We start from the raw sequence: 17,212 nt of genomic DNA, 5'->3' as shown, positions 1-17,212 counted from the left end.
TTAATGTGTCAAGAGCTGAAGTGACCCCCTCCTTGAGAAATCCTCCATCTTGCTTTGGAGGGTTAGGACCAATAGGGATAGGAATGTGCCCCCCTCCCAAAGGGAGTAGGCACAAGGAGGGTGTAGCCACCCTCAGGGACAGTAGCCATGGGCTACAGCCCCCTGACCCTAGCACACCCCCACATTTTGAATTTAAAGGCTCCCCTGAAAACCCTGCAGAGAAGAAAAGGAGACAACAACTGACTCGGCCCCAGCCCTACCAGCCCGTCTCCTGCTTCAAAGACCATGCACAAGAAAAGTAATGTGTTCTACAGGACCAGCGACCCCTGAAAAGCCTCCAGGGGACTGCCTCCATCACTGAAGTCCAAGAAACTCCCGTGGACAGTGGACCTGTCGAACAAGAAGAAAAGGGACTCTCACCTCACTCCAGAAGTGTGAGTCCAAAACCACTCTGCACCCTACGCCCATGGCCCGTGTCCAGGTGGGCCAAATATCCAGAGATGTCCCCAGGTCCACGACGCCTGCAGAGGGAATCCCGAGGACCCCCCTAACCATGACTGCCCGGACGAAGATCGCCGACACCTGGAGAAGCACTGCACCCACAGCCCCCAGACTTGTGAGAAACCGACCACCGGTGCAGAAGTGACCAGCAGGCGGCCCTGCTCCCTGTCCAGGTTGTGGCTTGCTAGAGAAGCCCCCCTTGTGCCTTGCCGACAGCACCTAAGTGACCCCGGGGTCCACCCACGGAGTTCCATTGGGAACCCGATGCCGTGTTTGTGCCCTGCACCAGCCCTCCCCGTGCTGCTGAGGATGTGTGTTTGGCACCTAATTGGGCCCCCCAGTGCTCCTCTAAACCCCCCCCTTGTCTGCCCTCCAACAACGCGGGTACTTACCTGCAAGCAGACCAGAACCAGAACAGTCCCTGTCTCCATAGGGGCCCACGGTATTCTGCACCTAACCGGCCCTGTGTTGCTTGTGCTAGGTGTTTGGAGTTATCTTGCCTAGGAGACTGAACCTGTAAGTTGATTACTTACCTCCAAAACTGTACTGTAGTTTCTTCCCCCAGGAACTGCTAAAAATTGCAGTGTGTCCACTTTTAAAATAGCTTTTTGCCATTTAAGAAAAACTGTGTACATTGTTGATTCTATTCAAAGTCCTGATTATAACTATGCAAAGTACCTTTCATTTAATGTACTTAACTGCTAATTGAATCTTGGGGTTCTAGAAATAAATTAAGAAAGAATATTTTTCTATATAAAAATCCTATTGGTCTGGAGTTAAGTCATTGAGTGTGTGTTTCTCAAATGCTTAACACTACCCTCTGATAAGCCTAACTGCTTGACCACACTACCACAAATTAAGCCTCTTGGCGGAACCCCTGGACTCTGTGCACACTATGGGGGTCATTACAACATTGGCGGTAAAAGCTGCTTACCGCCGTGCAGAAGACCGCCAACACACTGCCGTGGCCGCGGAAATCCGCCACAGCTATTAAGACACACATCCCGAAATTCCCCAAAATTCAGACACCCACACAAGTCCGCCTCACCAAAGGTCAGTGATAAACTAGCGAAAACAAAACCTCCACCGTCACGCCAACAGAAATATGCCCATGCTATCACGACCCACGAATCCACATGGTGGTCTTTCAACCGCGCTCAAAATACACACACATCTCCAAAACACCACCACATTGGACAATTCGAAATACACACACCTGATACACATACACACACCACTCCCACACAATCAATACTATATAAAACACACACCCACATCACCCACAAACCCCTACGACCAAAAAATCTGAAAGAAGGCCAGAGAGAGACAGCACCAGGAAGACCAACATCATCCACAGGCACACAACACCATCACCCACACTACTTCCACGCATAAAAAACCACACACCACTACATATCACCACACTCATCACCACATACACCACCCCACACATCACCTACACCACCCCATGGCACGGCAAAGACATCCCAGGTTCTCGGAGGAGGAGCTCAGGGTCATGGTGGAGGAATTTGTACGGGTAGAGCCACAGCTATTTGGATCCTAGGTGCATCACACCTCCATAGCTAGGAAGATGGAGCCATGGCGAAGAATAGTCAACAGGGTCAACGCAGTGGGATAGCACCCAAGAAATCAGGACGACATCAGGAAGAGGTGGAACGACCTACTGGGGAAGGTGCGTTCCGTGGTCTCCAGACACAACATCGCGGTACAGCGGACTGGCGGCGGACCCCCACCTCCTCCCCCACAACTAATAACATAGGAGTAGCAGGTCTTGACTCCTCGCAGGAGGCGGTGGATGAATGGACTCTGGTAAGTCAAATCTTAACTATCATATCCCCCCACCCTACCTGCATGCTATCACAGACCCCCTCACCCCCTCCCCTATCACTCCAACTCCTCACATATGTACTACTAACACAAACCATCCATCCCAACACCAAGCCCTGCATGACACATCAAAGCATGGACACCCATCACTAAAGCATGCCCACTGCACATACCCATAACACCCCCCTCAACCATCATCACACAAGCCCCCAACCAGGAATGCTAGCACTGGGTTACACGGTCGCCCAACCATTGCACACCATGACACACACAGATGCAATAATCATGCTTTTCCACCCCTGCAGGACCACTACCCAACGTCACCAGACAGGAAGGTCCAGACATCTCTACCCCACCCACAGAAGAGGCCCACAGTGATGACAGCAGCTCTGTCCAACTGGATCCAGATGACCAGCCCGGACCATCGTGGGCCTCGGGACAGTCGGTTCCCCACACCCAGTCACAGGCCACCACAGACCTTCCACCCTTTGGTAACACCAGCACAGCACCCACCCAGCGGGCCCATACCTCCGTACCCAGGACACGTCAATCAGCTGTGTATCCACCACTACAGGGAACCCAGGATAACCCACCACCCCAACAACAACAGGGACCTGGGGGCAGTGGGCACACGGTCTAGGGGACGGAGGCCCAGGAGCACAGGGGAACTGGGAAGGCTGCTGTGCGACAGGGGGCGGACAGGCCTAGGGAACCCACTCTCCACGAGGCCCTCTCCTCCATCATGGGAGCATACCACCACTCCCAGGAGACGATGGCAACGGTCCTGGCCAAGTTTCAGGAGACCCAGCGCCTGCAGGAGGAACAGTATTTGGGTTTCAGGGAGGAACTCAGAACCATCAGCACCGCCCTGGGCACCATCGTAGGGGTGCTGAAGGAGATACTTAACACCAGGAGGGACACTGTGTCACTCCAAGGGGCCCCTGACACTACCATGGACGAAGAACTGCCCACCACCTCCGCCGGCGCTAGTGGACAGGAGGCACCGCCACAGGACCACCACACCAGCACCCCACCCCCTGCAGACGGAGAACCACCCCGCAAGCGGTCCCTGAGATCCAGGAACAGGACAGAGCACGATGCCAAGACCCCCGCCAGGAAATGAGACCACCCTGATTGTCATCCCACTGTCCTACTTTGTAACCCTGTCCATATTGGAACTGACCCAGCTCCACTTCCTATGCCCATATGGGCAGTGCACCTGTGAGACTAATAGACTGGACTCTGCCATGGAAATTCCTCCACCATCACCCCTCACCATTTTACCACCCCCCTCCAATATTTAGCACTTCAATAAACACCCTTGAAGCACAAAACAATCTGGAGTGAGTCTGTGATTTTGAAAATGTGTATTAGCAATGACAGTGACAAAATCCGTTCTCAAATGTAATGTCAACATACCTATGTCACACATCTCAAGTCCATGAGGAATGTAAGCAGATGACACACGTTGGTAACCACACCTGTGAAACCGTAATGGAAATGTACAACTCAGTTACCATATACTGGTTGAAATCGACAGACAGGATAGAGGTAGAAGTGTGAAAGTACCTGTAGTAGGCAGGAATGTGTTCTCACCTGTGTGTCACTGGAAATATTGCTGGATAACTGAGTCCCTGTTGTCAATGTCTTCTTCCTCTGCTTCCTCCTCATCACTGTCCACAGGCTCCACAGCTGCAACAACACCGTCATCTGGACCATCCTCCTGCAGAAAAGGCACCTGTCGTCGCAAAGCCAGATTGTGAAGCATACAGCAGGCCACGATGATCTGGCACACCTTCCTTGGTGAGTAGAATAGGGAGACACCTGAACCTGGCCTTCAGGAGGCCGAAAGTGCGTTCGATCACCCTCCTAGTCCGCCCATGGACCTCATTGTAGCGTTCCTCTGCCCTGGTCCTGGGATTCCTCACTGGGGTCAGTAGCCATGACAGGTTGGGGTAACCAGAGTCCCCTAATAGCCACACCCGGTGCCTCTGGAGTTGGCCCATCACATAAGGGATGCTGCTATTCCGCAGGATGTAGGCATCATGCACAGAGCCAGGGAACATAGCATTTACCTGGGAGATGTACTGGTCTGCCAAACATACCATCTGTACATTCATGGACTGATAACTCTTCCGGTTCCTGTATACCTGTTCACTCCTGTGGGGGGTGGGGGGGGGTGGGGGAGGATGGGGCAGAGCTACATGGGTCCCAGTAATGGCACCTATGATGTTGGGGATATGTCCAAGGGCATAGAAGTCACCTTTAACTGTAGCCAAATCCTCCACCTGAGGGAAAACGATGTAGCTCCGCATGTGTTTCAGAAGGGCAGACAACACTCTGGACAACACGTTGGAAAACATAGGCTGGGACATCCCTGATGCCATGGCCACTGTTGTTTGAAATGACCCACTTGCAAGGAAATGGAGCACTGATAGCACCTGCACTTGAGGGGAGATCCATGTGGGATGGCGGATTGCTGACATCAGGTCTGGCTCCAACTGGGTACACAGTTCCTGGATTGTGGCACGGTCAAACCTGTAGGTGATGATCAAATGTCGCTCCTCCATTGTCAACAGGTCCACCAGCGGTCGGTACACCGGAGGATTCCGCCATCTCCTCACATGTCCCAGCGGACGGTGCCTAGGAAGGACAACAGCGACCACAGAGTCAAACAACGCAGAGGTATGTACCCACAGTCTACATAGAACACCATTCAAACACAGAATCTGGCCTGTATTTGTGTTGTGCAACAAGGCCTAGGTCTGTGTGACGCAGTTGTGAATCAGGCCATGTGGGCCCCTGAAATGGCGGCTGTCTGACCTCTAAAGTGGGACAATGGGATGTGAGGTAACTGCGCTGGCGTTGTACACGGTCGCGGTAGGCGGTGGGAGACCGCGGCGCAATGCTGCTTTGGTTAACATTGGACCCTATGGGTCCCAGGAGCCAATGATGATGTACGCCGGCGGTGATGGTACGCACCGCCGCGGACGTGATCGCCATTTTCTAGCTGTTGAATCACTCTATACCTGATCTTCAACAGGAGAGGACCTACACTGCAAGTGCTGCTGTGACCTCGGTCTGGAAGAGACAATGGCTCGTGCGTCTGGGGAAAGGGCCCCTGCCTTCACTACAGAGGAGTTGGAAAAGCTCGTGGACGGGTTCCTCCCCCAGTACACGCTACTCTACGGTCCTCCAGACCAACAGGTAAGTACACAGGGAGCACGTTGTATGGGCTATGCCTGTGTGGAGAGGGCTGGTTGAAAGAAGGAAGGGGGCACAGTTCTGCGTGCATGAAGGACTGTGAATGCATGTGCCACATGGCAAGGCTAGGGATGTGGGCCACTCACTTCGACGGTGCAGTTGGTAATGACTTCTCTTTTTCCCCTGTACATTTCATGTAGGTCAGCGCCCACCAGAAGAAGGATATTTGGCGTGCCATCGCCAAGGACGTCTGGACCCTGGGGGTCCACCACAGACGGAGCACCCACTGCCGGAAAAGATGGGAGGACATTCGCCGCTGGAGCAAGAAGACAGCGGAGGCTCAGCTGGGGATGGCCTCCCAACGTGGGAGGGGTGCCCGTCGAACCATGACCCCCCTGATGTTCCGGATCCTGGCGGTGGCCTACCCTGAGTTGGATGGGCGATTGAGGGCATCACAGCAGACACAAGGGGGTGAGTACAACAACACTCAGCGGACTTTGCATGCAGTGAAGGTGTCTGGGTGGGGGAGGAGGGCTGTGGGTTTCCCTAGGCCAGGGCGAGTTCCGTAGGCTAGGCCCCTCCGTAATGCAGGCCTTGTGGCACCCCACCCCACCTCCGTAGAGTGGCAAGTGCAGGTATACATGCCCCTGTGTCATCTATGTGTGCAGATGTCGACTACAGCCATGTAGGATATATCCTAGGAATTGCATCTGTAGAGCCCAACAGCGCGGCATAGTGCAGGGGGCTTCTGTGTCTGTATTGTCGGCCAATGGTAGCGGTAAGCCATGCACTCAACCTGTCTTTCTTCTGTCGTCCCCCCCCTTTTTGTGGTCTCCCTGTTCTTGTGTGCATCAGCATCATCAGGCGGAGGTACAGTGGCACCGGATCACGAGGGAGCTGCATCCCACATGGCCATGGAGGGCCACACCACGGACTCGGAATACACCAGTGGGACGGAGGGCGAGGGGAGCTTCACGGAGGTCACAGGATCAGCAACCAGCGACACGGACTCGTCCTCCGATGGGAGCTCCCTTGTGGTGGCGGCAAAATCTGTGCCCCCCACTTCTACAGGTACAGCCGCCAACCCCCCCTACCAGCACCGCCCTCCCAGCAGCCTCTCAGCCTTCGCCCCGTGCCCGCTCACCCAGGAGGGTGGGCATCACCTTCGCCCCAGGCACCTCAGCCCCTGCCCCTGTCACCTCTGCTGCCCTCAGTGAGGAGGCCATTGACCTCCTCAGGTCACTCACTTTTGGGCAGTCTACCATTTTGAATACCATCCAGGGTGTAGAAAGGGAATTGCAACACACAAATGCATTCCTGGATGGAATTCATTCTGGTCAGGCTGCCCTTCATCGAACCCTGCAAACTCTGGCATCAACACTGATGGAAGCCATTGTCCCTGTGTCTAGCCTCCCCCTCCAACTTCCTCCACCCAGACCCAATCCCCTGTACCCCAGCCTATCCCAAGCACACCATCAGACCAGCATGCACATACGTCAACACATAAGGGAAGCTCAGGCAAACATAAGCAGCACACATCCAACAGGCACTCACGCAAGCATCACATGCATACAGACACAGCAACATCCACTGCCTCCACTGTGTCCCCCTCCTCCCTCCCAGTGACGTCTACACTCTCACCTGCATGCACTACCACTACAGCCACTACGTCCCGCACCAGCACACCCACCACCACACCACGCTCATGTGCACTCACCACCCCCACTACCATTTACACGTCCCCTGTGTCCTTTCCCAGTGTGTCTGTGATGCCCCCTCCCAAGATACACAAACGCAGGCACACACCCACCCAACAGCCATCCACTTCACGTGCATGCACCTTTATCCAAAGTCACCAAACGTACACCTCCTACAACCACTACCTCTTCCTCCACTCCCAAACCTCCTCCTGCTACCCGTCCCAGTGTTCCTAAGAAACTTTTCCTGACCAAGCTTGACCCGTTTCCCACCCCCCCCTCCAAATCATAGGTCCCGTACTAGCACCTCAGCCAAAAAATCTACACGACCAGTGGTGCCTGTTGTTACAGGTATGTGGAGTGCACCGGCCACCAGGACAGCCAGTGTGACACGGAACCACAGTACAGCCAGTCCCCCCCCTGTGAAGCACCAGAAGTTGGACAGTGCCTGGTGGGAGAGGGTGAAGACTCCAGCCAGCAAAGCCGCTCACAAGGGTCCCGGGGGGAGTGTGGACTCAGCTGTGACTCCTCCCAAGGTGGGGAAGGGGCAGAAGAAATCTCCAAAGTCTGGGAGGAGCAGCAGGGCGGAGAAGACCGCCATCATCCCCTCTGCCCAGGAGGCCACCGCCAGCCCAATCGTCACAGGCCAGGAGGCCACCGCCAGAGTCTGTGCCCAGGAGGCCACCGCCAGCCACAGCCCAGCTGCCCAGGAGGGCCCCGGCAGCCACAGCCCAGCTGCCCAATGAAGGACCGCCAAGCACCGCTGAACAGGGCAAAGACCGCCATGGCAAGCACCGCTGAACAGGGCAAGCACCGCTGAACAGGGCAAAGACCAACGCAAGCACCGCTAGCCCATGGGTGGCAGGGGCAGTGATGCAACTGGGACCATCACGGGTTGAGTGATGCACTCTGGGCACCAGTCCCCCTCCAGAACCAGTGGAGACATGCATCCACTCCATCTGTCCTTCACAGGATGAAGCACTCTGGGCACCAGTCCCCCTCCAGAACCTGTGGAGACATGCATCCACTCCATCTATCCTTCACAGGATGAAGCACTCTGGGCACCAGTCCCCCTCCAGAACCTGTGGAGACTGTTATCCACTTGAGAGACTGTGGCTTTGCACTCCCCAGGATGGTACAGTGGGCAAACCACCCACTGTAGAGACTTGAGAGACTGTGGCTTTGCACTCCCCAGGATGGTACAGTGGGCAAACCACCCACTGTAGAGACTTGAGAGACTGTGGCTTTGCACTCTCCAGGATACATCAATGGGCATGGAGCCCCCTCGTGGATCTGGCGTGGTGCACTCATCCGGCTGAGGTGCCCCCCCTTCCCTTCCCCCTGAGGTACCTGTTGTATTTCTATCTGATGCCCCGGCAGTGTTCTCTCCGTTTTGATCAGGTATCTGGTGTGGGCCTCGCCCATGCATTTTGGGCCCAGTGGTCCACGGACAATGAATGGTGCATTACATGCACTACTAATTGTGATGTATATATTTTGTTGAATGTGTATATATATATCTGTATATATTTGGTTACTGTATTTTGATATATTACAATGGTTCCACTCATTTCCTTTTGTCTTTGCATTCTTCCGGGGGGGTTGGGGGTTGTTACTGTAATGTTTGGATATGCATTGGTGTGTGTGTTGTAGTGGGTGAGGGTCGGGTGGGGGTGGGGGTGTTGCGTGTGTGTGTCCCTGTCTTTTGCCTCCCCCTCCCCTATGTCGTAGGTGCAGTACTCACCGTTGTCTTCGCCGCCAGCGTTGATGATCATCATATAGGAGCAGGAAGACTAGTGCAGGAAGAATATGGAGTTCCGGCTCCATGGTGCCCTCCCTCCTCGTGGAGTGTGTAGAAGTGAGCGTTTTCCCTTTGAAATGGCTGTTTCCGCCGTGTTTTTATCCGCGTGAATCCGCCCCGGAAAAGGTGACAGATTGGTAGGTTGTGATACTGTGGGCGGTACATTGTCTCCCGCCTGTCTGTTGGCGGTGACCGCCAAGCTGTTTGTCTGTACTGCCGTGGCGGTCGGAGTGTTAAAGTGGCTGTCTTTGTTGGCAGTTTCCGCCACGGTCATAATTCCCATTTTCTTACTGCCGGCCTGTTGGCGGTCTTAACGCCGCTTTAACACCGTTTGCGAGGGTTGTAATGACCACCTATATTTCATTTTGATATAGTACATACAAAGCCAGCTTCCTACAGACGGTACCAGATTTCCCCCTAAAAACACCCACTAAATTCAATATTAAGTGGGGTCCACTAGACCAAGAAATCAGATTTGAAGGACACAAAGAAGACCAGCACAAAGAAGATCTAAGGCCGAGCACTGTGGACCTGCTGCACAAAGAAACGCATCAAACCCTGCCTACTGCACGCAGGACCCGACAATTGGCGCTAAGGAGATGCTGAACAACTGGACTGACCTCAAGAAACCCAGAGGACCGCCAGGCTTCACCAGTCACCCAAGAACTCCCTCCAGAGTGGAGGTACCACTCTGCAATAACCTAGAAACCAGCGAAACCAGGGAGGGTCACTTCACTGACTGGCCGCTAACTCCTGAACCGGAAGTCGCAGTCAGACCCGACAACACACTGACGACGACAAGGACAAACCCTGCAAGCGTGGCAAGTTTGGTGGCACTGGGCCGTTCAGTGGCTGGACCGTACCAATACCCTAAGTACTGATCAGCTGATGTCAAAAACCAACCCGCCCAGGACTGGAAAAAGGACCAGGAGGAAGCCCCAGTCAAGGGACTTCAGGAACACCCCAGATCTCCCGCCAGAGTGCCCCCGTTGTCCTGCAAGTGACCCTTAAAGAGACTTACCTCCAGATCCAAAGGGTATCTTTGTGCACATCTCCTGGATCACCAATTTCGCTCTGCACACCCTGCCGCCCTGTGCCCTGCAATGGAGAAACTGCTGTGCCCTAACGGTCCCTTACCCCTTGCGACTTCGACCTTCCAAGGGGACCCCAAGGAACCACCTCTAAACTTACCTGTGCAGTGCTTTTCTAAGGAATCCCCTGCAGTGGCCCTGCACCAGCTCCAGAGACTTTTCCCAAGTCCTCCCGCTGGAACCGGGAGCCCCCCGAACTTCTCCAGATGGCACAGTATGCCCACCGACGACCTCAACCAATCTGCAAAAACAGAACTTGGTAATTCAACAGTACGATTTTATATGCATTCTTAAAGGTGAGTTTCCATTGATTCCTATGGTGCGTAATTACGGACAGAAAGACTATTTTCTTTAAACTTCAAAAATTCATATCTCCAATAGTACTTAACCAATTTTGATATTCTTGGTTTAAAAAATATATAAAAATCTAAAGTATTTTTATAAATTGGTCTTTAATTATTCCTTCGAATGTGTGAGTTGCATGATTGATACCGTGAGTACAACAAATGCTTTGCACTTCTCCATTATTAGCCTAACCGCTCGACCAAGCTACCATAAATTAGAGCATTAGGTGATCTAGTTTTAACCTCTGTAAACCAATGTGTGATTGCCTGGACCCCCTGCACAGTGTGCCTACCTTTGCACACTACATAGAGGGCCAGCCTCCTACAAAGAGCACAAGCACTTTAGTGTTTGTTAGCAGTGGTAAAGTGCACATAGTCCTAAAGCCAGCAAATGCAAGGTCATCACAGTAGAGGAGGTAGGAAAAAAGTTGGGTGGAAGAGCACTCTAAGCAGTCAGGTCTAAAAACAACCATATTGCTTGGCCTGAGAAAAAATGGCCCAGGCTTCTTCTGTAACCGTGAGCAACACCTGGGCCAAGGAATCCCACAAGTCGTTAGAATAATGGTCTAACTGGCAGCTGGCGTTCATTGAACAAAGGCCCAAGCTTGTAGAGGATAAAACTCCCAGACCAACAATCTCTATCCTCTTCGATTCCCCGTCAGGGAGAGGTGTGAGAAATGAGCTGCTGGCCGAAGCCTACACCACAAGGCTTTCAAGGGTATGAGTGTGGAGTGAAGAAAGCAGGGTTACCTCGAGCAGTGCAAAGGAGTCAGGTACAGGTGGGCCTGAGCAAGGTTTGACTTGGGTACCCAATAGCATACCTGTAGAAGCCTCATTAAATGAGGCTCAGAGCTTGACTGATCAGGTTGCAGCACCTCCATCAGAACATTGGATTGACCCTCCTGAGTGAAAAGGTGAAAATCAAGAACCTCTACTGCTCATTGCATAGCTGTTGTGAAGGAGGTGATTTCTTCTGTGGCAGGTCCTGCTGGGAAAACTAGCCTATATCTGGAGAGGTATCAGGACCACAGATATCCTATAGATCTTCATGACAGTTTTGCCTTTAGAACAGTTGGGCAATCACTTCTCCAGCATCATAGCCCTCATTGTCTGAATCTGTGCTGAATAGTTCATGAAGAATTTGAGCCCTACCGGAGATAAAGGCACTGTGTCTGAATCAGAGGGGTGGTAAAGGAGTTGCGGCTCAGCTGGAAGAATGTCCGGCCTTGGTGGAAGTCAGACAGCCAGTCTTGGCAACAGACAGCATTATGGGCTGGCCGTTATCATCCGGAGTCAATGGCGCCAGCATCAGTATATTGCGCTTCGGCGTGGGTTGCGGCACAAGGGAGGGAACCAGTACTGAAGCCGGTCCAGAGTCATGAGTGGATCCAGGGAGCCCCACTGGTGCGGAGGGCACATCAACCTGTGGAAGCCCTGTTGGGAGGCAGCTTGTCTCCATGGTGCCCACAGGCACGACAGAGGGAGCCAATAACATGCTAAAAAGTTGCGGCAAAGAACTGCAGGATTCCTTGATTTGCTGCAGTGCTGCTACTGGGCACGGACATTTCAGCTACCAAATGGCCAGGGTCAGATACAACTCCAAAGTAGACTGACTTCGGGAATGCAACCTGGAGACACAATGATGCCTTCTCAGGGACAGAGAGTGGTGGGACGTGTCAGAGTCCCACTTGGACTTCTTCGGCTTCTTTTTGGACTTTATTTTTTTCTAAGTTCCTCATAAATGACAAAAGGCAGGAGGTTCAACCTCCATAGTTATGTCTCCTTCAAGCTTGTATAAGAGAAGTTCTGCAGTAACCACCACTTTACTCCTCTATCACTGAAGTTAGTCTTAATCCTTGGACTGCCATAGTATGAGATAAGTCCGTACTTATTTTGTGCTGGTTGTCCACCCCTTTGAAAAGACTAATTATGCTGAAGCAGGAAAAGAGGTTCCCACATATGCCTTCTCTTAGAAGAACCATTTAGACAATCCAACCTGCCAATTCATTTTGCAGCGATCAACCAATCTAAATGGGAGGGTACTATGTCAGAAATCCATTTTACACATATTTCTCTGCATGCTATAATTATTAATATAAAAACCAGCTGAGCTTGTGCCTTCCCCAATTTTTGCATAGACCCTCCACCTTTTAAAATCCCAAAAATAACCAAAGGGAGGTTTCCTTCCAATTCTAGCCCCAGGATTTCTGTAAGCACCTTACCCACTTTCTGCCAGCAGAACTAGAAACCTGGACACTTCCACAAAAGATGTACATCATCTGCGTTTTCCAGGGCACATTTTGGACAGCATCTTTTCTCCTGTGCACCCAACATCGCAAGCTTCCTCTTAGGAGACCAATATACCCTGTACATTGTAAATAAATGGTTTCTCCTTAGAGGTGCAAATATCACCGTGCTCCATAATGTAGCCATAGATACTTGCCACAGATGAAGAACTTCTTTCGTCAGCAGGTCCACCTTCCATATCTCCTCTGGCAGAGTGGGACGGCCCTCTTCACCTTGAACCAAAGCCCAATACCACTTGAACACTTCCTTTTTGTATATCAACCATTCTGTAGCTCTTCCTCCCATTCTATTCTACTCCCTAAATTAAGTTGCCATTGAGACTAACTTATAAGTGGAAAGTATTTGAATCTAGAAAGCCTCTTGTTTGTGCCTTCTGATACATAGTCCCATGGGATCCTTCTTGAAATAGCTGACCCCATTTTCCTACTCCTGCAGACCACAATGGAGTGGCTAGGGCATCTTGTAAGCATTGAGGGGTCCCTGGGGATTGCCATATCGGAGTCAGACTGCTATAATAAGGGATTCCCAACACTCTTCGAACTTGAATCTATACTTTACATGCTACAGTTAGAACTCCAAATGTAATCTTTAGGATGTCCAAACTTGAACAGAAAATAACTACCTTCATCCAGAAGATCATTTGTTAATGCTCTATATCTCAATGATAACTGCTGGTAGCTATGAGTTAGTAGAAGTCTTGTATTCTTAAAAAAATCATGTGCCATTCTGTCTAGATCTTTTACCACACGTACACATAAATATCTCATTTTTGATTTTTCTAATGGGCTGCCACTGATCCATTCCAAGTCATGACCTCTATTTTCTCCTTATTCACCAGATAGTCCAAAACTCTCCCGAAATCATTTAGAAGATCAATTATTACAGGAAAGGAGGAATTACCATCTTGAGTGTAAATTATTAGATCATCCGCGAAGAGAGCTTCTTTTTAAATCCAGTCAAGATATTGAAGGGGAGAATAATTATTTTCAAACCTGGTTCTTCTGGCCAATGGCTCTATATAGAGGTTAAATAGTAACAGAGGTAATGGGCACCCTTAACGAGTGCCCCTTCCTACTGTGAAGTAAGCAAACCGTTGACCAATATCTTAGCTGTCGGGTGCTGTAAATGAGTCGAGTCTTTATGCTTTAAGAACATTTTCTCCTAGACCAAACTTTGTGATCACGTCGCATAAAAAGAGCCAGCTGACTCTATCAAACGCCTTGGCTGCATCTACCATTACGACAGACAGAGGAGCTTTGGTCATTGTGGCTACATCAATCCCACTCACCAAATCATGAGTCAGCTCATAGAGCTGTCTGTGTTTCATAAAGCCCTTTTGACTTTCATGCACAATAACTCCTAATACTTTGTTCAATCTATTAGCTAATATACAGGTATACAGGGAGTGCATAATTATTAGGCAAATGAGTATTTTGACCACATCATCCTCTTTATGCATGTTGTCTTACTCCAAGCTGTATAGGCTCGAAAGCCTACTACCAATTAAGCATATTAGGTGATGTGCATCTCTGTAATGAGAAGGGGTGTGGTCTAATGACATCAACACCCTATATCAGGTGTGCATAATTATTAGGCAACTTCCTTTCCTTTGGCAAAATGGGTCAAAAGAAGGACTTGACATGCTCAGAAAAGTCAAAAATAGTGAGATATCTTGCAGAGGGATGCAGCACTCTTAAAATTGCAAAGCTTCTGAAGCGTGATCATCGAACAATCAAGCGTTTCATTCAAAATAGTCAACAGGGTCGCAAGAAACGTGTGGAAAAACCAAGGTGCAAAATAACTGCCCATGAACTGAGAAAAGTCAAGCGTGCAGCTGCAACGATGCCACTTGCCACCAGTTTGGCCATATTTCAGAGCTGCAACATCACTTGAGTGCCCAAAAGCACAAGGTGTGCAATACTCAGAGACATGGCCAAGGTAAGAAAGGCTGAAAGACGACCACCACTGAACAAGACACACAAGCTGAAACGTCAAGACTGGGCCAAGAAATATCTCAAGACTGATTTTTCTAAGGTTTTATGGACTGATGAAATGAGAGTGAGTCTTGATGGGCCAGATGGATGGGCCCGTGGCTGGATTGGTAAAGGGCAGAGAGCTCCAGTCCGACTCAGACGCCAGCAAGGTGGAGGTGGAGTACTGGTTTGGGCTGGTATCATCAAAGATGAGCTTGTGGGGCCTTTTCGGGTTGAGGATGGAGTCAAGCTCAACTCCCAGTCCTACTGCCAGTTCCTGGAAGACACCTTCTTCAAGCAGTGGTACAGGAAGAAGTCTGCATCCTTCAAGAAAAACATGATTTTCATGCAGGACAATGCTCCATCACACGCGTCCAAGTACTCCACAGCGTGGCTGGCAAGAAAGGGTATAAAAGAAGGAAATCCAATGACATGGCCTCCTTGTTCACCTGATCTGAACCCCATTGAGAACCTGTGGTCCATCATCAAATGTGAGATTTACAAGGAGGGAAAACAGTACACCTCTCTGAACAGTGTCTGGGAGGCTGTGGTTGCTGCTGCACGCAATGTTGATGGTGAACAGATCAAAACACTGACAGAATCCATGGATGGCAGGCTTTTGAGTGTCCTTGCAAAGAAAGGTGGCTATATTGGTCACTGATTTGTTTTTGTTTTGTTTTTGAATGTCAGAAATGTATATTTGTGAATGTTGAGATGTTATATTGGTTTCACTGGTAATGATAAATAATTGAAATGGGTATATATTTTTTTTTGTTAAGTTGCCTAATAATTATGCACAGTGATAGTCACCTGCACACACAGATATCCCCCTAACATAGCTAAAACTAAAAACTACTTCCAAAAATATTCAGTTTTGATATTAATGAGTTTTTTGGGTTCATTGAGAACATGGTTGTTGTTCAATAATAAAATTAATCCTCAAAAATACAACTTGCCTAATAATTCTGCACTCCCTGTATATCTTGTAATCGTTATTAAGCAGAGACATTGGTTTGTATGATTCACATTTCTTTGGATCTTTATCAGGTTTTAAAATCAATGTGATTAGTGCGTCATTCCATGAAATTGGAAGGGGTAAATGTTTTATATAGATAGTGTTAATTAGGGAAGATAAAACAGGGGTAAGTTCTTCTCTTAAAATCTGATAAAGCTCATTTGGAATGCCATCCGGGCCTGGCACCTTTTCATTACTTAGCCCTATTAATAATCTATGTACTTCAAATGCAGTAATTTCTTGGTTGAGCGAGAGTTGCTTGTCCTGACTAATCATAGGCAGGCCGTCCTGCTTCAACCAATCCTCAATCTCTGCTTTAGTTGCTGTTAAGTCATCCGTGTACAAATCCTGAAAATTACCATGAAGGCCCTTCGATTATCATGGTCTTCTACGTAACAATCTTTTGTAGTATCAATCTTTATTTCCCTGACCATATTCTGAACTCTAGCTTGTCTTGTTTTCCAAGCCAGAAGTTTCCAGCACCCCTTGCCATACTCATAATGTGCAAACTTACTGGTTTGCCACTGACTGCATAATTCCCTCCAAGTAATCTGCCAAACGTGCGTTGGCCTCCTTTAACTTGCCTTGCAGCTCTGAATCTAAGGATAGGTGAACAGATTCTGCCAATTGTCCCTGGATTGCCTCTATTCGCAGCTCGTAATCTCTGAGCTTGTTCTTACTCTATTTTTATGTGCAGCCTAGTTTATCAGTCTACCACGAATATAAGCTTTAAATGTGTCCCACACAATGTGCCTGGGAGCTGAGTCCTTATTTAGATCAAAGAACTCTACTGTATCTTTCTTCAATGCACCTACAATTTCTTGCTCCCCTAATAGGCTTCTGTCTAGGGTCCATCTAGCAGGTGTCTGGTAGCACTCAACAAGAGCTCCAATTTTACCACAGAATGATCAGAAAGGTGCTCTGGTTGATGTACTATTTTTCCTATACTGTTCCCTAACTTTGCATCTATCAAGAAGAAGTCTATTCTAGAAGCATGAGAATATTTTTTGCTATGGTACGTATACTCTTTTCTCAAGCCCGCCTTTTGTCTCCAAATAGCTATCAGACCCAGGTTTTTCATCAAACGGTGTATACCCTCTCTCATTATGGGCGTGTTTACTGTTGGTCTAGTAGAGGATTTATCTAGTGCTGGGTCTAATAAACCATTGAAGTCTCCACCGATAGTTATGTGACCCCTGGTGTCGAGCAAATGCTTATGTAATTCCCTGAGTGAAGAGGGGTCATCTAGGTTAGGACAATAATATCCTACAACTGAGAAGGCACTATTAAGAATTTTGGCATTAAGAATGAGCCACCTACCACCTCGATCTGACTGGGAGATCTCTATCTTTGCCTGTATAGAGTTCTTAAAAAAGATCGCCACCCCCTTTATGTCACCTGTCAACCTGGGCTGGAAGGGTTATTTGGGGA

At 49.7% G+C, this 17,212-nt stretch overlaps 1 protein-coding gene across 2 annotated transcripts in view; it reads right to left on the bottom strand.

The window, feature by feature from the left end:
* RCBTB2 (RCC1 and BTB domain containing protein 2) overlaps nt 1-17,212 on the bottom strand; it is a 463,444-nt gene that overhangs the window by 235,060 nt on the left and 211,172 nt on the right. The gene's annotated exons all lie outside the window — the stretch shown is intronic.

The sequence above is a fragment of the Pleurodeles waltl genome, chromosome 8, assembly GCF_031143425.1.
Source record: "Pleurodeles waltl isolate 20211129_DDA chromosome 8, aPleWal1.hap1.20221129, whole genome shotgun sequence".
Lineage (NCBI taxonomy): Eukaryota > Metazoa > Chordata > Amphibia > Caudata > Salamandridae > Pleurodeles > Pleurodeles waltl.
Note: the sequence above shows the minus strand (reverse complement) of the source record. Positions and strands in the feature narration are given on the sequence as shown.